Raw genomic sequence first — 23,255 nt, forward strand, 5'->3', positions numbered from 1 at the left:
TCTTGTCCCATCGGGGTAGGCAGAGACCACAGTCTTCCACTTGCTACAATCCCGACAAATATCTTTCGCATCAACGTAGATAATTTAATGAGCATTAGAGAGAAGGAAATGGATTTTAATATTCAATGACATTACTCCCTAAACTAATTTATTATTATTCGGCGGCCTCGGTGGCTCAATGGTTTGCACTGTGAGCACAGCATGAGGAGGTCCCGCGTTAAATTCGCGCTAGGACCAATTTGGGTAACGAACTTTTCTAAATTGCTTCTGGTCTGGGTGTTCTACCCTGAAATGACTTCCGTTGCTCTCGTACTAATAGCACGGGGATTCCCTTATTTGAGACCGATAAATGCCAGGCGCATTATTATCATTCAGCTTGATTCACCATCGAAAAAAGACCATAAGCTTGTGGAGGTAATAAAAACGTACTAGTAACATAAACAGGGAAATAGACAATAACAAAGTATTGCAAAGACAAATAAATCAAAACTAGGGAGGGCAAACGGTAGCAAAAAAATTAGGTACACGAAGTTCAACGACAAAGTCGTACAGGCTGGGCCACCAGCTGTCATAAAAACTGGGCGTTGAAAATTGAACCATACGTTGTTTGCAAAGGGTTTAAATTTGCAATATCACAAAGTGACAATTTGTATACATTAAGGTGTGGCAGTGTGCACGGGCTGAGCGGCCGAAAACATCAATGATGGATGACACATTTGCGAGGCAGATTGTGGCGAGGTAACTATGAAACTGGAGAGATTTTATTTACATAGTAAAAGCGTATAGTTTTTTGTCAACCGACTACAACGCAACCAACACGAAAAAAAACCTTGTTGCATCAACAGTAAAACTCTAATCTCTGATAAACGATAGACGTATTCAGTTTTTATAAAAAGATTTTATTGTCAAGCCCATGTTTAGCATGGTGACATTTCCATATTACTTTTATTTTCACAGAGTAAGAAATGATGATGATGAATGAGAAATGCAAGACGGTGACATGAAAGATCCGGAACGAGATATCGTAATAAGTTAGATGCTTATATGCTTTACGCGATTAGTAGGGAAAGGGAAGTGAGGCCTTTGCCACGCAGAGGGATAGTAGCAGCTGAAAAATAAAGAAAATGAAATGAAAAAATGATAGAAAAGTACCAAATCAGCAGCTATCAGACAGGGACTTGTAGCCATTCCCACAAGAGTCGTTCTTGTGGGAATGGCTACAAGGTATGCTATACAATCAGTTTATTAAAAAAAGTCGGTCGGAGTGACACCATACCAATAAACGCGCTGAGGAATTAAGTTGAATATTGACAAGATTTTTTGTTCCGTCGGTGAAAACCCGAAAAAGAGTTTTCTTGTAAATAAATATGGTGTGTTGTAAGATAACTGTAAAAGAAAAGTGGAAACAAACACCTTTATCACGATCACATTTCGCTATCAATTCGTTCACTCGGCGGTGAAATAACGTCAGTTGATTGAAATTAATTCATTTATCCATTTTTCAGATTGATACATAATGTCACGCAGCGAATGCCCAGGGAGTGGCCGCGCTCGGTTGTTCACTTTCAAAGTAACTCACACAAAAAGAGCATCTTCTCAATTCGCGCAAGTTTATAAAGCGTCAACCTAGCTCCTTATTCTATATTTATATTTTTCTAAACCACATTACGTAAACAACCGAATTCTGCTATATAATGTTTTGTGACTGGCTCCGATATAACGAGTATATAGAGATTTATAGTTAATAACAATGCCGCCTGTTGAACATTAGCTTATTCCATTACACTCGCATTACTGTTCTGCGTTGTCATTGTAATTTTTTATAAACAACAAAGAATATATCATTGATTCATGCCTTCATTCATTATTAAGTATATTTGAGCTTGTTCATTTGTACGAGGAAATTGGTTCTAACATAGTTGATTGAAACATTTCAGTATATAAATATTTATTAACTGATGATACAGTTACTTGTAGGTTTGCTTAATTTTAATTATTTATTTTACAATAGTTATGAGACATATTTATGTATCATCGCATCATTTGTTGCTTTTATCCTTGGTTTTCAAGCCGAAACCGCAATAGTTCATTTTCATCACCACATTTGAACTACTGACTGACATGAATCCACGCCCTTGTAATATAATTGAACAATAGATTACACACAGTTTGTCTATCGAAGTGCATGTGAGTAAATGTGTAAATATACTTTCAATATGTTTGTATGTTTGACCGGGCACAGTGAAACTATACTTTTTTAACTAACTCCATAAAAAAAGAGGAGGTACTCAATTCGACTGTATGTTTTTCTTTATATGTATGTTACGTGATAACTCCGATAAATTTGTGAACCGTTTTTTATGATTCTTTTTTGTTGCAAAGAGGATGAGAAAGAGGATTATACCTCAGAAGTGGTCGCATTTAAATTCGAAGAAAATATTCCACCTCTAAGGAAGACAAACTAGGGGATGAAAGACTTTTGAGGTCGGTTTTTAACCGACTTCAAAAACAAGGAGGAGGTTCTCAATTCGGCTGTATGTTTTTTTTTAATGTATGTAACGCAATAACTCCGGCGGCATTTGTGAACCGATTTTGATGATTCTTTTTTATTGGAAAAAGGTACCTCCATAGCGGTCCCATTTAATTTTGAAGAAATTCATCCACCTCTAAGGGTCGTATTCCAGAACTCTACTCAATGGTCAAGTCAGGATTTGAGCAAACTTGAGTGTGATTTGAAGCACTGGAAATACGACCCTAATGGCACGGACTTGAGTACGATTTTCAGTGCTCACTGCAATACTCATGTCCTGACTTGAGTATTGAGTAGAGTTCTGGAATACGACCCTTAGGGTGGCTGTTCACGCATGAAGACTCATTTTTATAAATAGCGCCTAAATTTTATTATAAGGAACAATTATTTTAATGATTGATTTTGCTATTCTCCAATTTAAGGCGTTTTTTCTCTCAATACTTTAAGCAGTGAGCACCGATTTTTATTATCTCCTGTGTCGAGTCCCTTAAAGTGGCCAACTATGGGATGAATCCGGGTTTGCGCACTTTCCGGTAACCGATTTCAACAAAACTTGGCAAATAGATCTAATTCCACGAACTTTTGAGGTCGGTTTTTTTAGTTCCCTGTACTGAGATTATATAGTACTCTGTACTGAGATTATTGTCACATGTCTGTACAACGTGATTAGAAAGGTGTATGGGTTATATATGTTTAGTGTGGTATGAATCCTACTGGATGACTTGGGTAGTAATCTGCTCCGCGTTATCAAAGTGTACATATCATTAATATTAAGCCGTTTTATCTTGTTTTGTATGACCCTTATGGCACATTAAATTCGCCCCTTTTTTGTCTAACACTGGAGTTTCAATGCCTGCCTGCAAACTTGAGGGTGCCACCTGGTACTGCGGTGTCCATGTCAACTTCTACAAACGCAATGAAATATATGATTACCACTAATTGCAGGTTTAGGTATGATTTCTTCTTTTTTTATAACATCAAGTAACGGGACGGCCAAGTCGTGCGCCTGATGTACGCTACACGCCTGTCTTTAACAGTTACAGTGCCATTTAGAGCTTTAAATTGCAAAGATAGACACAAGTTGACAAGTCCCATGTGCCTGTAATTTTACACGCTCCATAGTCACGGGTTGACTGGCCAGGCAGATGACAGCTTCAAGAACAGACATAATATCTGTCTCAGATGACAGCTTCAAGAACAGACATAATATCTGCCTCAGATGACAGCTTCAAGAACAGACATAATATCTGTCTATCTTCTTCAGGTACAGCTAATATAACTTCATCTCGATTACTTGTGGCGTTACCATTGTTACTCGCTTTTTTCCGACAAACCACACTCACTTGAGTTTCATGTGTGGATACAGCGACATAATCGTACCGTAGTAAGAAACCTGTATAATATAATAATAACCTCGAAAGTATTAAAATCGAAAATGAATTATGAATCGCGACTTTTCCGTTTTATTTTTTATAATACCAAGTGACGGGACGAATAAGCGACACGCCTATACATAACAGTTGCCTTATCCATCCCAAACGGATCGCAATAATGCTCACATTATTGCCTGGCGGCAGAAATAGGTAAAGGTGGCAGTACTTGCCTGGACGAACTCTTTCACAAGGAGCTCCCCTGCTACTAAAATAATCAACTGGCTATGGGCCGGTATACGTTAGCTTTGCGCGCCATGGTCACTTCAGATTTTTATACCCTTAATACTGAAAGAAAGAACGACTGTTGTTCTAGAATTCTATAATTATGTAAGTACATAAGTTTTTTTTAAAAGCCTGTATGTATCGTCCCACTGCTGGACAAAGGCCTCCCTCCCCTCTCTCCACATCTCTCTATTTTGCGCCACTGAGGTCCAGTTTTTAGATGCGCGTCTAGCTCGTCTCTCCATCGACGCTTTGGCCTGCCGCATGGTCGTTTTCTATCTTCGGGAATCACAACTCGTCTGACATGCGGCAGACATTTTATTTTACCCGCTTGTTGGCCCACATCTACGATTCGTGTTTTGGAGCGCAGATCCCTGTTCCCGATACGGTCTGACAATTTAACTCCCAGGATACTGGGCTCCATAGCTCGTTAACCGACCTCAAGTTTGGACTTTTGCCGCGCTGTCAGTGACCAGATTTGTGCGCCATAGGCGAGGATGGGTGGAATGCGACGTTTCCACGAGTTTTCTTTTGACCGTGAATGGTAATTCGCCTTTCATCAGATATTTAATAGACCAATAAAAAAACCAAGCATCTTGTAATTAATCTATTTGTGTAATTGAGAATGCAGCACTCACTTTTTTACACGACAATGTCAATCAAAGAACTAGCTATCCTCTGAGTTGTTCAATGGTAAATTGGATGAAAGCCGTTGGGATAAGCTCGTTTTTTACACGTATTTTTTTTAAGTCATTTTATTGTCAAGCCACATTATTTTGTATTTTGGTACAATGAATTTTTATATACATATAAATGATCTTTTGTACTCCACCAAAATGTATAGGTATAAGGAATCCAATTACTGATTGATTGATTCTGCTTTTGTGTTGAAAGCGTACGCCACAGAAATTCAAACGCCTCCAGTTGTTTGCGAGATTGGCTGGCTTTGCAGATAAAACAATTGGGATTATTTCAATGGAGGCCGTACTCGTACTCCATGGGTTGGTGACGTAGAGAGCAACATTATTATTATTATTACAATATTTTCAAGTACAACAAATTAGTGGTCAATGATCTTTTGTAACGCATATAATTATGTAAACTTCGTACTCATTATAAAACCATAAAAGGAATAAGAGCAAGAAATGAGTCGTAAATGGTTGGAAACATGGAATGGATGTGTCCAAACGAGCCTGTAAAGAGAACCAGTGATGATTGCTGCGTTAAGGACAATTCACACTATACCGTGCTGGATACCGCGGTCCGCCACATTAAGATGCTATAGGTTCTTACTTTAAATAAATCCAAGTTCTTCAAATAGGCAATTTAAATTTTTTACTCTTAATTATTAATCGGATCGAATACTGAAGCTAAGATCGAGCTGAACAGGTTTACGAGGCGTGTTCAAGAAGTGGTTATTGAAACGTGAAATGTCCTGCGGCCAGCTGGATGACCATAGGACTAGCGCAAGATTTTAGTAGCAGTATAGCTCCGCGTGAAAGAGTACATCCAGAGAAGTACTGCCAACTTACCTATTTCTGCCGCCAAGCAGTAATGTGATCATTACTGCGTTCCGGTTTTGAAGGGTGAGCTGAGTGGCCCTGCAACTGTTATGGACAGGCGTGGCGTTTCGCATCAGGCGCACGACTTGTTCGTCCCATCACTTAGTACCAATTAAAACACAGATCGTGGTAAATGGCACAAGTTACAGAATACCTATACCGAACAGTGAATGAAATTGTGCTGTTAAGTGCTGAAGCTCGTCACGGCTCGGTGCAGGGCGAGCCTTAAACGCTACACGAGTGCAACGACACAAAGCCAGTGCGATAAGCAGCTGAGTGCACCCGTATTGCGTCAATGCACTTCCACGAGGCGCATTTGGTTGCTCGCGACGGTCTTTGTGTTCCGAGATTACAAAACGAGGACTTCACTTTCGACGGTAATAAACAACAATGATGCTGAGAAACAACCCTGCGCGATATTCGAAAAAGGCGAAAACATTATCAAATATTCTATTTAACCTGGAACAACGTTTTTGCCACGTACACGCTACAAAAATGTTTTTTATTTATACATGGCCTAAGGTGTTTTGGAATTGTAATGGAATTGCAGTCGTAAAGGATTGTAGTGGTGGTAATGTTATTTTTTTATTTACAAAAATTTCACTTAGCGGCTGGACGCGAGCGATACCTATGTATTAACCGTCTGTGTGGCCGAACTGTTACTAGTAGACCTACATTTATTTCTCTAGCGGGTTTGGTTGTAATTTGTGGTTGTCTACGTGTGTGTCCATGGTACCTGCGACACAGGGATTCCCTAGTGCGGGGCTATGTTGAGTGTGTGCGTTATTACATTATTATTATTGAAATAAGACATACCGATTGACGCGGTCACGACTTAGAAATCGTCGTCGAGTGCAACGCGAACGCGGTGCAGGTGCGCTGCGCGCGTGCTGCATCCGTGCAATTAAATACATGTTAATACATGTGGCGCGCGAACGGCATGCGAACAGATCGCACAACGTAATGCACGTGTGCAGCTCACGAGGCTTACGCAAACAGTCGCATTCGCCAGATCTGTAGGCACCCTTAGTAGCATGTTGTAGTGGGCGACTAGTCGCGCGCGCAGTCGTTATCAAAACTAGCCGCCGGCCGCCGTGGCTGCGGTCGCTCGGGGATTGTCGGTTAGTGGAAAATAGCTCTTAGGCGTCTGTGATAGCAACATAATAGATAAATAAAAGGGCACAACAGGCGGCTTTATTGCTAGACAGCAAGTTACTGTTTGGAAATGATTTCAGACAACCTAATACCTCTTGCTAATGGCGTAGGAAAACATCTTAATAAAATCTGATGCCGAAGTTCACAACACTTCGAAAACGTGTGAACTTCCCAAATGGGGCATGGAGTTGGCACAATAGACCAGGGCCTAAACCTTCTCCTTAGCCTAGACCAGTACTCGGCAGTGGGACGTACAATAGTCAAAGTCAAATGATCATATATTCCATTGGTAAAATTTTTACACTTGAAAATGCCATTTTTAAGGTACTGCTCGTTCACTTCGCTGACCTTCCTGAGAGTGTTTTTTTTTATTGACTAGTGATTGTTCTTTTCAAATAAACTTAAATGCTATGGAATACACTTTGAATTAAATTTGTGTGGAATCTAGAGCCATGTCGTCTTTCCAAACATCTTTATCTCACACGTAGTCTAAAATTTGGCAATATAATTTTTCAATTAAAATACTTTTAATGCGACACAAATGCAATCTTTATATATGCTCCGGAATCTTATTGTAAAAAAGTATACAGTTTCTCATAAAAGAATCATTTACCTTAGTTATACGAAATAGTAGTACCATGAGTATGGATTTAGTTCTAAGGGTTGACAATGAAGATAAAAATGTTATTTGAGTTCGATAAAGTAATTTACAGTTAGAAACAAGTTATAAAGGACAAGATCAACAATCCTTTTAAACCCAACAAAATTTAAAATGTGTCGAAATTTCAAAGAGCCGGAGGATGCTTTCACGTCACGGCGCAAGCGCCGCGGGCTGCGGGCTGACTGTTTTAATTACTTACTATACTTAAACGTTACTTAACCGTGACGTTTCTCAGTGTTTTATATTATAAAAGACTTAAAACTTGAGCCTGTTCCTGTTGGCTGGATTGTCTCGGGTGATTGGTTTTATTTAACGGTAAGAATAAATTGTAATCAGACAAACTTTGTAACTAGCTATATAAGTATGTATTTGAAGATTAAAACGGTGATAGTACAGTGGGAAATCGGTTGCTTCTCAATTGAAAGGTTGATAGTTCTAATCCCTAAAGCGATATGTGCGTATGATTGTTAATACAAATTTAGCACACGAAGAAAATCTCCTCCGATCTTATAGGTTTCGAACCTGGTTTGGTACACAGATAATGTAACTATAATTATAACGAGTGATCAGAATTGAGGGACATAATTTAACTACTTTAATAGCAGTAGAGCTCCTTGTGAAAGAGTTCGTCCAGGGAAGTACTGCCACCTTACCTATTTCTGCCGCCAAGCAGCAATGTCAGCATTACTGTGTTCCGGTTTTGAAGAGAATCGATGCTGGTGAAATAACAGGCACATGGGACTTGTCAGCTTATGTCTCAGGGTGACGGGCGACAAAGAATAATGTGGACATAACCTTCTACAAATCCCGGGAATTCTCGGAACTGATTATATTTCAATATGCGTATTATTTATTGAAATTTGAGTACATTGCGGCAAATTATTGTTCCCTATTAATTATCTGTTCCAAATTATGTATCAAAAAATGACATTGTAGTTGTGTTTCTGTAGGTACTTCCGTATTTAAATACTTTAGCCATTTAAAAAATAAACACGTGACAACACCAAAATCACACCACAAAAAGAAAAAAAGTGGTGCAACACAAAATATTCCACCGTAAGAGGTGGAATATTTTCTTCAAATTTAAATGGGATCTACCCTCTTTGCGACAAAAAAGAATCATCAAAATCGGTTCACAAATACCGGAGTAACATACATAAAAAAAATTTAAATCGAATTGAGAACCGTACCCTTTTTTTAAGTCTGTTAAAAATAGAAATTTATACGCATTGATGACGAACTGGGTATGTTCATACTAAAAAAAACGTTCATACTTTAAGCAAATTAACTCTCTTAATTCCCATCACTTATTATAACAAACAAATGGAGTAGTTTCACAACAAATAAACTAATGTCATTGTAGCAAAACACCACGATATTCATTATAAAAAACCAATGTAAGCACAAGTTACTCGTAAGTATACTTAAATTTCCAATTACGTATATTTGTAAATTTATCACAAATTATCACAAAATATTATATTATGATAAAATTTATCACAGTAAGTCTGCTGAAATGGTGCTTACGCTACACCTAAAAAGCCTACGCTACCGGCACCAATCGTGAGATAGTTTCCGTAGCTCCCTTCGTAGCTGCGTAGCGGTGGATCAACTCATAGCACTACATTGTAACTCTGTAAAGTTGCTACGATAATAAACTACGAACTTATCTCCTATAATTGTGTTGTACCTCCCGCTCTATACCGTTACAGTATTACGTGGTATTACTATTATTATTAGAGTTATACATATTTATGGAATGTAAATATGTATAACTGAAAATATTAAGATGAAAAGAAAAGATAAGAAAAGGTCAAAGAATTTTGGAGTGAGTTTTCGTCGTGCGTTCAGAATATTAAGAAGCATCACTGATAAAACTTTTGAATACTGTTTAAAGGCACCAATACACATCGCACACGAAGCCAAAAACTGTCGTAATTTTAAATTGTCGAATAGTAGAATTGAAAAAACACCATTCAAAAAAAGTAATAATGAAACCAATATTTAGATTCTCGTTTGTAAATGGATAATCGAGATATATGAGACATGATTTAAATGTGTTAATACATTCGCGAATGGAGTTACTTTTGATTTCTACACTAGCTAGGCATGGCCTGTCTTGTAGGCAATCAAAATGACAGAAAATTAAATCACGTTAGGCGAAAATGTCTTTAAGAATATAATGTAATTTAGTCATCTAAGATGTATATGTAGTTATAATATTTAAGTTTTGTCTGAATAAAAATTATCACATTATTCCCAGTAACATTCTTTTTTTTTAATATTCATATTACATTGGTGAAAGTACAGGCACATGGAACTTGTCAACTTATGTCCTAGGGTGACGGGCGCAGAGACAGTGCTCGTCAGATCTTTGCGATTAAAAGATTTGAATGGCACTATAACTGTTATGGACAGGCGTGTAGTTTACTATCAGGCGCGCGACTTGTTCGTCTCGTCACTTGATATTATATTTCTCAATTCCACAACTTTGAGTTACGACAGCATTGGTTTCATGCGTGACATGATTATAACCAATATTTCTTTAATGAGAGATCTGTGTTTAGCAGTTCACTTCTGGTTCAGTATCAGACGAGAACAGGAAATTGGTATCGGAAAATTTTCCCAAGTTTATCTCAAACGGCGTAAAGATATTCGCTTCTCGCGAGGGCGGAGTCGATGGATGGCAAAATTGGATAAGCAAACACGATTCCGCTCTGCTACCCGGATCGGAGTGTAATAGAATGTCGACCCACAACCAAACTAGCTCGCTTTCTTCCCTACGTAGTTTTAGTTGACATTTTATTTTATATCATAGGCTATTGTTTTTTGTAACGATTTTATTCAGGGTGTTTATCGCGTATAGTTTCTTCGTTATTATGAGAGATATAGAGCTCCTTGTGAAAGAGTTCGTCTAGGGTAGTACTGCCACCTTACCTATTTCAGCCCCATTACTGTGTTCCGGTTTTGAAGGGTAAGGGCGTTGGTAAAATTACAGGCACATGCGACTTGTCAACTTATGTCCCATGGTGACGGGCGCAGTGGCAGTGCCCCTCAGATGTTTGCGATTTAAAGCTCTCGAGTGGCACTGCAACTAATATGGATAGGCGCGTAGCTTACCACCAGGCGCACGACTTGATCGTCCCGTCACTTGATATTATAAAAAAAACCGACTTCAAAAGTACGTAAAATTACGTCTATTTGCTAAGTCTTATTGAAATATCCCCTAGTTCGCCACTATACAGGACTTGACACTGGAGATAATAAAAATAGGTTCTCACTACGACACTACTCAAAGTATATTGAGAGAAAAACGCCTTGAATGGGAGAAATAGCAATATCAACCATTAAAGTAATTGCTCCTATAGGATATTTCAATGAAACTTAGCAAATAGCCGTAATTCCACGTACTTTTGAGGTCGGTTTTTTTAGTACTCTGTACTGAGATTATATTATTTGGATCCAAACCGAATATACAGATACGATACTAATTTTATTCAGCCGTGAAAATGGAAACTGTATAAGCCCGAAATTTTGGTTCGTTTGAAAAAATCGATGGGCGATTTAAATCCGAAAAAATAATTTCATTTGTGTTCCAATGTAATTTAAAATAAATGTAATTTAAAACAAAATATAAGTGAACAAACGAGAAGTGATGAAACATTTTGACGTTACTATGTTGGAGGGCAAAGATAAAAAGATGGCGGATACGCATATTTTTCGAGCTCACACGACGATTTATCGATTGGGCAACAAAAACAATAACTTTACTTCAGACAACGTAGGTCCTCTTGTTAATAATACAGAAAACTTATACACTCATATACTATATTAATGTAGATATTTTGCTTATTATAAATTAAATTACAAACAGGCCTGAGGTGTATTTCTAGTTACGTATTGACTTGCCACACCAGCTCGCCAATGAAGTGCTCAAGCACAAGTTCTGTTATGTTATTAACTCCAGATGCAAAACGAGGGCAGCTATAAGTTTGAAGCCTTTGTCTGTCTATCTGTGACGCTCTGTCAGTATGTTTGTCTGGGGCACCTTCAAACGTATGGCAATGACATTAAATTTATCCATGTATATTTTATACTATTTAAATTGAAAGAAGGTATAAAATTTCAAAGCGCAGAGAAAAATGCGCCGCGATGCTTCGAACGCCGCGTGTGTGGCAGGAGCATTGCAATTTTATGCGTTAAAAAATTTTATATCCTTTGCCTACCCGTCCGCCGATTCGCGCTGACCCTTTGTAGAAGCGGGTGCAGTGGACATTTAATATTCTCAGTACAGAGTACTAAAACAAACCGACCTCTAAAATCGTTCTGCCCTAGTTTGCCACCCTAAGAGGTGGCATATTTTATATACACTATAACTAATCATCAAAATCAGTAGAGTAGTAGTAGTTACAGCGTAACATAAATATACAAAAAATACAGTCTAATTGAGAACCTCCTCCTTTTTTCAGGTCGGTTAAAAATAAAAAAAGGTCACTTAATTTTTATTTAAAAATAATTGAAAAAAAATATTTTTAATTGCCTCCGTGGCCCCGAACGGTTACCATGCAGGACTGCTACGTAGAGGTCCCAGGTTCGATTCCCGGGCCGGGAGAAATATTTATATGACCTACATTTATTTCTCTCGTGAGTTTGTGTATAATTTGTCGTTGTGGACGTGTGTATACATAGCATCCGCGACACAGGGTTTCCCTAGTGCGGGGCTATGTTGAGTGTGTGCGTTATTATTATTATTACTTATTGTGACTGCAAACGAGGCGAGTGCTTGTCACGACATTGGCACTGCACCCGCGCATCAAAATAGTGTATGAAAGTAAGTAGAGGCGTGGCTACAGCGGCAGCGCCACTGTGGGACCACTGCAACGCTTCCATACGCGTCTAAACTGAAAGCACCCTAAGATATAAGTTTCTTATTCTTAAATCCAGTTTATAGTTCAAATATATTTAAACCATCTGGTCGTCTTTACTGCTGAACACCATTGGCCCCTTTAACCATTCGGACCATTGGGCCGAACAAGCCTCTGATTGGCGTAAATGAAAACTGAACAACCCTAACTCGAAGGCAAAGGTTTGCCTATAAACAAGCTTCGCGGATAATCGCAGGTTATAGAAATAGAGGTGAATAAGCCCTTCTGGGAAACGTATCGATTATCGACCCTTGGAGGGGTCTCTTTTGAATACCGACGTTTGTCTAGTCGATCGTGAAAGGATTGTATTTCATCGGAAAATTTACTTTGTACGGCGAAAAGATATGGTGGGCAGGCAGAAACTACAAGAAAATAAATTTGTCGAAGGTTAGTATTTAATCGCTTACGAAAAAAGCATATAGGAAATGAAACTGCCTCTGTGGCCGAACGGTTACCATGCCGGACTGCCACGCAGAGGTCCCAGGTTCGATTCCCGAGCCGGGAGAAATATTTGTATGGCCTACAATTATTTCTCTCGTGAGTTTGGGTGTAATTTGTGGTTGTCTATGTGTGTGTCCATGGCACCCGCGACACAGGGTTTCCCTAGTGCGGGGCAATGTTGAGTGTGTGCGTTATTTATTTAACTATTTTTCCGGATTTAAATCGCGTATATTTGTTTTTTCAAACAAACCGACGTTTCGGGCCCTTTACAGGTCCCATGGTCACGGTTGACTGGGATGGGACCTGTAAAGGGCCCGAAACGTCGGTTTATTTGAAAAAACAAATACACGCAATTTAAATCCGGAAAAATAGTTTCATTTCCTATGTGTAACAATCGCGAAAACCTAAGAACTCGAAAAAAGCATAGTTTTTTACAACCAAATATGCCGCTTCCTCAACAAAAATACTGATTGCACTTTTTATAATACCAAGTGACGCCAGGCCTGACACGTCTATCAATAACACTTGCAGTGTACTCAGAGGTTTAAGCCGCAAAGTCCGGAGGGGCACCGCCACTGCTCTCGTCACCCTGAGACATCAATTGATAAGTCTCATGTGACTGTAAGTTCACCAGATCTGCCATCCACTAATTAAAACGCGGGTAAGTGACAAAATATTTTTTTGAGATATCATAAAAACCACAACCCTGTATTCAGTTCAATTGTTTAATGATATCTCAGCTATGCATCGTTAGGGTAAGTTCCGATAAGTCCAACACGTTAACTAATTTTGACTGTTTTTAAAAGATAATTTTGTGCTCTATATTTTGCTATATAAAACGGTAATTTGACCATTTCCCACTTAACCGAGTTTTAGTTAATGATGCACATGTAACTAGTGATAATAACATACCTATTTGACAATTTAACTTTGTGACGCTTTCGAATCAGTCCGTCCGTTTGGGAGCTACTATACTACAGACAATGATACGGGCTAACTACACCTCTTTTTACGTTAATGGTTAAAAACAAATACGAGAATAGAACTTCGGAGCGAAAGTTTTAGACATAAAATAATTCCACCCTATGTAGGTTACAAATTAACCTAATCAAATTAGGTAAACATGATCCAGAAATGAACAAGAGTCGTGATTCTTAACTATTCTATTACATATTCTATGATTTCCAAACATACACGTTTCTATATTCTGAAACAAAATGGCCGAGGCTATGGTAATCTGTTCTGTTGCGACCATATTTGGAGTTAGCTGTCGGACACCCGGACATGGATTGACAAAAGGTGAGTTTGTGTTTAGCTGATTATATTACTCAAAGTTACGCGATAAGTGCTACCGCTGAGTGCGCCAGTGTCGGTGTAAGCGCTCACAGGGGTCATTCATTTATGAGCATTCGGCTCCGCACGACTGCACACGGCGGGCAACGTTATTTTCACCTTTCTGAGCGCGTGCTTAGGTTCCTTTTTCGTCGTAGTAAGCGCCTGGTGCCATTAGTTAGATTTAGTAGGCTATTAAAGCTTAGGTATTTTCGATTTTGTATGAGAGTGGCGTACGTTAATGTAGTTTGTTACATAGTAACTATTAAGTAATCTGTGTTTGCAGGGTATCATTCTTACTTGGTCGATACTCCCTTCAGGCGTACTAAGCGCTTTTCATCATCTTTCATTGTTTGCAAGAGTGATGTATATGTTACGTAGTAAATGTTAAGTACTCTGTGCTTGTCATCATCAAGTGCGGGATCTAAATAAAATCGTACTAGGTAGGCGCTTTTCGTCATCTCTCATTGTGCCCACAGCCTAGGAATGGAATTCCCCGCCTTAAGGTGCGACTGAATAGGCATCTCCTGGATGAGATCATTCCATCGTAGATCCTATCTTTGCTCCACGCCTAGGTAGTGGTCAAAAGCCAGTCCAAAATATTTGAAAAAACAATAAAATAAATGAAAAACTTCCTATAAAATATTTTGGTGTAATAAAGAAAGACCTGAACCTTTTGGTTTCCTTTTCCAAGACTACGAAAGATAACGAAAAACGCTCGTCTCTAGAAGACAGAGTTACGTCTATAGATTTACCAAATTATTTGTATTTAGAGCATCAAACTAGATGTTGTGGTAGCCTAGTGAAAGAACCGTTTCCAGGTAGACAATTCGAATCCCCTCGGGAGGCAAATTAGGTACTTACCTTTCATTAAAAAAGGAAATGAAAGGACGAATGAATATATTGGAGAAGTTGAGGTTCGATTCCCGGGCCGGGTGAAATATTTGTTTGGCCTACATTTATTTCTCTCGTGAGTTTGGGTGTGATTTGTAGTGGTCTACATGTGTGTCCATGGCACCCGCAATACAAGGTTTTGCTGTGCGGGGCAATGTGTGTGTGCGTTATTTATAATTATAAAAAAAATTGAGAAATATATTTTTTTAATTTGTTTTTGGTCCAGGTGCTTTATGAAAAAAGAAAAACGCTATTTTTGTGTTATTTTTTTTTCAGGAAAGTGTACCTTGCGAACGTGTTAATAAACTCGACAATTTTTACAAGGAGAAGTGTAATTTGCTTACTGACGAATAAAAAATTATTTTCAAATTGTAGTTCGATTATCCGAAGTCCGAAAGTAAATTTTATCAATAGGGAACCAAGATCTTATTTTGTCCAGAAGGCTACGAGTCACGTGCGAACAGTAAACAAAATTAATTAGCACGTCGTCGGGCTAATGACCTTTCAAGACCGAGGCCTGCCTTATAAAGGTTAAATTGCTTCTGAAATACGTATAACCCTTGATATGACGTACGCTTTCTACAACATTAATTTTGCGTGTGGTCGAATTTCATATACGCAGTACTTCGTTTCAATCCATTGTAGACAAAAAGTAAACAAAAAAGTGACTGATCGTAGGTGGTTTAGTGATGGCCAATTTTAATGCCAACTACAAATCGATTAATTAATTGAATGTATCGATTTCTTGCCGTTTTCATTACATAATTTATAAAAACGTGTTTAAAATTTCTGAAATCTTACTTTTAAATCCTCCTTCAAATCCTTAGATACAAGTTCAATAGCAATTGAAATTTTCGATTTACTAATTATTGATGAAGTTGATTACAAACACTTTAATTGAATGAACTGAATATTTTTTCCGAACAACGTTATGCAACCATGGACTATTCATACATATTTACTTAAAAAAATAACCTCACTTTATGACTACCATTTTTCAAATACGATTTTACGATGTTATTCAAAATGAACATTATTCGAAAAAGTGATGAAATATAACACACCCACACACACACACACACTCAACATAGCCCCGCACTAGGGAAACCCTGTGTCGCGGGTGCCATGGACACACATATAGACAACCACAAATTACACCCAAACTCACGAGAGAAACAAATGTAGGTCATACAAATATTTCTCCCGGCCCGGGAATCGAACCTGGGACCTCTGCGTGGCAGTCCAGCATGGTAACCGTTCGGCCACAGAGGCAGTTATCAAATCAAAATGTTCGAAACATACGTCAAAGTGTCACTTGTTCGATTTATTGAGTGATTGCTTTAAAAATTCAACCAAACCATTTCGTTTACGTTTCGTTTAAAGTGAATTGGAACAGACTATAGAGTAGCATAGTGTTCATAGATTGGCGAACGATAAAACACGTAAAATTTCATTGTGAACGGACAATTGAAGTTCGTATACGTAATTGCGGTGGCACTGGCGGCTGGATAATAACCATAATCAAAATGTCACATTAAAAATGTAATAATGATAAAGTGACAACGCTAACATGATTATCACAACATAACAACGATAATGAGACAATGTTAATTTTAAAAGCGGTAGAGCTCCTCCAGAGAAAGTGTCCGTCCAGAGAAGTATTGCCACTTTACCTATTTGTGCCGCCAAGAAATAATATGAGCATTACAGCGTTCCGTTATGAAGGGTTAGTATGCTGGTGAAATTACATGCACATAGGACTTGACAACTTATGGCTCAGGGTGACAGGCACAGTGGGAGTGCCCCTCAGATCTTTGCGATTTAAAGCTTCGAGTGGTACTGCAACTGCTATGGACAGGCGGGTCGTTTACCACCAGAAGCACGATTTGTCCCGTACCGTGGTATTAAAAAAAAAATCATGTGATAATGATAATATAAACGTACCAGGCAATCACGCCAATCTAGGGATTTCCATCATTACCACGTGGAAGTACCCAGAACACCCAGGCCAGAACCGACATAGAAAAATTTATGATTAGTCCCATTGGGAATCGAACTTTAAAGCAAGTGCCCCGTAGAACTAACAAAGGGGCTATTGACGCCGTCTAGATACAATACTATTTTGAAACCGAATCTGTCCATATGTCCCAAATAGCCTGCAGCACATACCCGCACATTTACTGACGCGTGAACTCCAATTACAGTTTTGTTTTGTACAACCATCCATCCTTACAACCCACCAACTTCCAACTGCCAACCTTGTTCCCTTGTAATAGGAGATATAACAACGATACATTATAAATTTGTGGGAGAAGTCAGGTTAACTGCAGAGAAATGTTTATGATTATTGGACTTGTTGGGATGAAGTTCGTTGACCCCTAGGGTGCTACGGATATAGCTACGTATGGGCTGCGGGTTGTGCTACGACGCGTAGAATAATATTTCTCATACGTAATATCTTGCTGCTTGAAGGTGAATGTTCAGAAAATTCTTTATTTTAGTTTAATTTTTTGTTAACCTGTTTCTTAATTATAATTATTAACACAGAGATTGATCACCAAGAAAAACTCCTTTAAACTGACATTCGGTTAGGGTCTTTGTATTAACAATCATAAAAAGCTAAAGGAGTAATTTTACAAAATAAATTCATATCATAGTAGTTTTTTTATGATGCCAAGTGACCGGACGAACAAGTCGTGAATCTGGTGTCAAGCGGCACGTCTGTTCATAGCAGTTGTAGTGCCACTCAGAGCTTTAAAGCACAAAGATCTGAGGGGCACTCCCGCTGTGCCCGTCACCCTGAGACATAAGGTGACAAGTTTCATTTACTCGTAATTTAACCACTGATATAAAATGAAAATAGTTTAAAGCTCTATAGATAGTTGACGTGGAAATCAAAACAACAATAAAGTTCATAGTTCTAAATGCAAACATTGTAGGTGATACATAACATTGAACATCGTGGAAACTCGGAAACCACAAACACATCCGAACGCTATTGATTATTGACCGATGTATTCTATAACTATTGAATACGAAATTTCATTATTCACGTCTAACGTCAAGTCACTGACCACGCTAATAAAGTATCGTATTTAATAGTCGTAAATACATCAGTCATTAATACGATAGTTTATAGACGTATTCGTAGTTTCAGAGTTTTACTCACAAAATACAGTAAAAGTTCTTAGTGTGCATGACACGTGTGCCAACAATACGCAGAGTTCCACATACTTGAGCAAAGTCCGCCATTTTCACTTTGTGCTCTATGGTCGTCAATTACCTCATGCAAAACCACAAAAATCATGGATAAGTGCTTTATTTTGCTATTTAGAAGTGCAAAAATGATAGTGGCATCTGTAGTTATTATCCACGGTATTGTTTAATTTGGTAAATTTTCCATTTTCTGTTCATCGTAATAGAGATAAGAAATGAAAGTAAACATTATGCCACTGCAATATGGTCGATTTTCTTTTTTTGAGGAAGTTAATAAGGCTGTAATTATACGTTTTTCAGCTATTGCTGCTAGATGGCAGCACATTGAATGACATTTTAATTATAAAATCAAAACGTAACTTGCAATAATAGGTACTGAACTTTCAACGATATGCCAACTGGGTAAAGTTAAAATTATATTAGGTGAAATTTATCATCGGTTTATCACCCATTGTATGCCATGCTACGGCCATAAATTATTTCTATTTTTAAAATGTGCAATGACGTCAAGATCTGGAAATAGTTTATTTATTCAAGAACTTACTTCGAAAAGGCAAAGGCTAAAAATAAAGGTAAAAATACGATACTCTTAAGGTTTCTCGAGAAGTTGTTAGAAATGAAACATTGTTATGCTGTAAGATGCCGTAGAACAGATTTCAAAAGGTATGCTCGTTTCGTAAAAGTTTTATTGCATACCTGCTTTATGGTTAGTTCTATATTTCTAACATTGTAAAGAAATTTCAAATAATCGCATGTTTCTTATGTAAGTACACTAAGACGCATGTTAACGAGATTCTAACGAAATTTAGTCGTAGCCAGAATGATAACGCATCCGTGGCCGAACGGTTACCATGCTGGTCCCGGGTTCGATTCTCTCGTGAGTTTGGGTGTAATTTGTGGTTGTCTGTGTGTGTGTGCCCATGGTAGATGCGACACAGGGTTTCCCTAGTGAGAGGCTATGAGTGTGCAATATATATGTCGGGAACTTTTTGTCAGTTTCATCACTTTCTCTCGTAGCATACTCGTAGAAAGAATGATCAACTTTATTTTCTGTAATAAAGTAGTTGATCTCTTATTGCAAATCTGTCAAATCAGTACATTGGATATTAAGTGAAATAATTTAATGTAAACTTATCCATAGATAGGTATTGAAAATCTCTTCTTTGCCGTGAGATGTCGCTCAACGTCAAGAAACTGAGTTGTAGATATGTCTAGATTACGTACTAATTAGTCACTTGAGTTCCATTTAAATTACTTTATTTTCAAACTTCGAAAGGCCTTTACAATAATATGAAATATTTTAATCAAATTTGTAGTTATGACATTTAAAGTAACGAAAAAAATCTCTCAACAATTATTTCGCTATTGTTCTTTATTGTTGCGGCTTTACGGCGACGTGAACGTGAAAAATACGTTGCAGTAATATAAATTTCTCGTCACACAAATGGGAACCCAAAGGTGCAACCGCCGCGCGGCTGCAGCGCTTCTAACAGCGGCTAACTTGAACGCGCCCTTAATCATAGGTAGTTCGTTGCTGTAAATAAGAGTACCAGGAATTTATAATCGCGCAACCGAGACTGTTTTCACTTCTCCAGCGCTACTTCCCGGTATTTCCGGGAACGTAAATCCCGGGAGCACGCACTAGGTGCCACTGAATAGGGGCATCTCATCTGAGCGAACTCGTTCCATCGTAGACCCTACCTTTGCTCCAAGGTAGTAGTAAAGTGTAAGTGCATTTACTATAAAAAAAAAATTCTAAGACATACTAGAACTTACCAATTTCAAGAGTACGTTGACACAGACTCTGAAACAAAGAAGAATACAAAATTGAGTGCGATCTATAGTAACAATGCACAGATTTGATTGGAGCGATCGGAAATAGAATCCCCAACGTCGTGTAATCAAATAACCGACACTGCACTTTGCAGACTAAAAGGTAAAAATAAAAAAAATGTAATATTGGATTCAATAGACACGCTAGCGCTCAGAGGATAGCACTATTGAAAACGCGCGGTTACGTTTGGGATTTCGTACTTTTTTATGCTTCAAATAATATCAGATGTGCGTTTATCGTTATCATTGCACCCGAAATATGTCCTTATGGAAATAGGCCACTCCCAACAAAACTGTCTTGCACTGCTGGCACAATGGGGCCACTACGGGGGTGGCTTGTCCAAGCAAGGGTAACTTTTTAATATGGATCACGTTCATTAAATTTTTAATAACTATAACTTTCAGATCGTCGGATTTTTTTGTTATCGACCATTGTATAAATATTATTAAAAAAATCTTTTGTTTTGAAAAACTATCATGAAGTCGGGACCTTTTTTATAAAGTTCGGGACTAATTTTGGAGCCTCTTGGACGCTATTAACAGAAAACTAACAAATCGTGACCTCGCAAACGATATTTCGTTACTGATAGTTCAAGTGCTATCACAAGTTCTAGATGGTTTAACGGGTTGACGTTAATAAGAAGTTTTTACACATATTTATTTTTGTAATAATCTCAATTGATATAAAATAGCGAAGTACCGACAAAGCACGCATTAGTCTAAAAAATATTTACTCGAGCTATGAATAGCCCAACTAGTTTTCCGGAAACACAGATGACGGCAGTGTTTTCCTTTCCTTTGCTATACACATTAAGGAAGCGCTTCTTGCGAATAGGTCTAGGGAATTTGAATTGTTCCGGATTTTCTACTCGACCGAAGGAGGAACAGCGAGGGTGAAAGTAAATGTTCCTGCGCACTCTGCGACATGTAGCCGACAGAAAGCAAATTGTGTCACGAAACCTATAACTAGAGATAATCCTCTTCTTAGGATGCCTCTCCAGTGAGTAAGGTCTGGAGGTCAGCTCCGTAAACTTTTATAGATAATCGTTTAGTGAGAAATCACGTAAGTCCCATAATCTAAAATGCAGACACTCCGCTTTCGGATTTTTAATAGTAAGTAAAAAATCATACCTGTTTATGTTCCACAGGTGTATAAGACACAGCTAGCACATTTAGTTAGTAGCAGTTGCGCTGTGAAAGAGTTCGTCCAGGGAAGAACTGCCACCACACCTTTTTATTTTTTTTTATAATATTAATTGACGGGACGAACAAGTCGTGCGTCTGATGGTAAGCTACACGCCTGTCTGAATCTGAGGGGCACTGCTACTGCGCCCGTCACCTTGAGACATAAGTTGACAAGTCCCATGTGCCTGTAATTTAAAACCAGCACCCGTCAAAACCGGAACATACTAATGCTGACATTACTGCTTGGCGGCAGAAATAGGCAAGGTGGCAGTACTTCCCTGAACGCTCTTTCACTACGAGCTCTACTGCTACAAAATACCTATTTTAAGCAATTAATGTGAGCATTACTGCGTTCTGGTTTTAAAGGGGCTTGTCAATTTTATATATCAGCGTGGCAGGAGCAGTGGCAGTGTCGATTGATCCTTGCGATTGAAAGCTTTAAGTAGCATTGCCACTGTTATGGGTAGGAGCGTTGCATATCACTAGGTGCACAATGTGTTCGTTCTGCTACTTAATGCCATAAAAAAATTAAAAAACATGGTCGAGAAACTATTTCGTGGCATAATTTTAAGCACCTTCACTCCTAAAAACACTTAACACAAAACAACTAAAAGCAGCATTGACAGGAGAAAAGGTTTTAGCCCGTGAGTAACAAAGTACACACGCCAGTACAGCCGGGCATACCTATGATCCGAAATTGGCAAACTTGAGGATTTCTTCCTTCCCACCGAAAAAAACGCAATGGTAAGGCTCTGTGTTCTGACGTCGGCACAAGCGCTCACACAAGTGAAATACTTGTTTTTATGGACATTTGGTTCCGCATGACTGCACACGGCGGGCAAGGTTATTTTTACCTCTCTGAGCGCGTGCTTGGGTTCCTTTTTTCTCCTAGTGAGCACCTGGTGTTATTAGTCAGTTTTCGATTTTGTATGAGAGTGATCTGTGGCACTGGAATGAGAGCCCTACGTAATCCCTTAAGTTAAAAGAACTCTTTCGGGGTCAGTCATGGGCAGACATGTCACACATGGAAAGACAGATAGATACATAGACAAACGCTTTTTATAACTCCCCTCTTTTTCTGTCGGGGGCTAAAAAGACACGTGTTATAACAAAACACACGTCTATTTTACAAGAGTGCAATTCCGCGTCTATTTGCTGCATGCCTTTTGTGCCGTCAGCTGAAGTACATGCACTGTCACTTCGGTCTGCGGCGCATTCGTGGTTGTTTGTTTAAATATGCACTACTTTATATGCAGATTTATTTATTAAATATTCTCACTGGATATGCACATTTTTGTGAGTTTTTTGTTTGGACTTAGTGTTGTGGACTAGCTTTAGCGAAAGTAAAATAAGAGCCGGTCCACATGAATTTATTAGATGTAGAAAATGAAAGAACAAATAAAACTACAATGATATTAAAAAGTACAACAGTATAAAACACTCCCTAGACCGTCTAATGAACAGTCCACTAACCCCAAGAGGGCCTATATAAGTATTCTAATCATTGACTTACAAATAAATGGACGACGGGTCTAATACAAAAACCACGAAAAAAATGTCCCAAGTCAACCTATTCGAAATTTAAATTGTAATGTCATCGCAGTATCGCGCCGTCAGTAGAACAAATGAAGACTAAAGCGGAGTTTGGCGCTCTGTATACGATTTTAGCGCCTTACAAGTGCGGACACTTTTTAGCGCGGACCCGACGTCCATATAATTGTAAGTCAATGATTCTAATGATGAAAAAGAAGTAAATCAGGTGAAGTAAGGGTTTCAATAAGACTACTTCATGATCACGTGCTTGCGCTTTAACAATGTTGAAGGGAGTGATGGCGGAACGAACCAAAGTAAGAATAACGAAGAAAA

General features: G+C 38.4%; 1 protein-coding gene across 3 annotated transcripts in view; it reads right to left on the reverse strand.

Moving 5' to 3' along the window:
* LOC113231552 (stress-activated protein kinase JNK) overlaps positions 1–23,255 on the reverse strand; it is a 207,535-nt gene that overhangs the window by 60,936 nt on the left and 123,344 nt on the right. For all 3 annotated transcript variants that reach the window (XM_026465877.1, XM_026465875.1, XM_026465876.1), the window contains exon 3: positions 20,148–20,175. The gene's annotated coding sequence lies outside the window, so the exon portion shown is untranslated. The remainder of the gene's footprint in view (positions 1–20,147; positions 20,176–23,255) is intronic.

This window comes from Hyposmocoma kahamanoa, unplaced genomic scaffold (assembly GCF_003589595.1).
Source record: "Hyposmocoma kahamanoa isolate Upper Pololo Valley unplaced genomic scaffold, ASM358959v1 65, whole genome shotgun sequence".
Classification (NCBI taxonomy): domain Eukaryota; kingdom Metazoa; phylum Arthropoda; class Insecta; order Lepidoptera; family Cosmopterigidae; genus Hyposmocoma; species Hyposmocoma kahamanoa.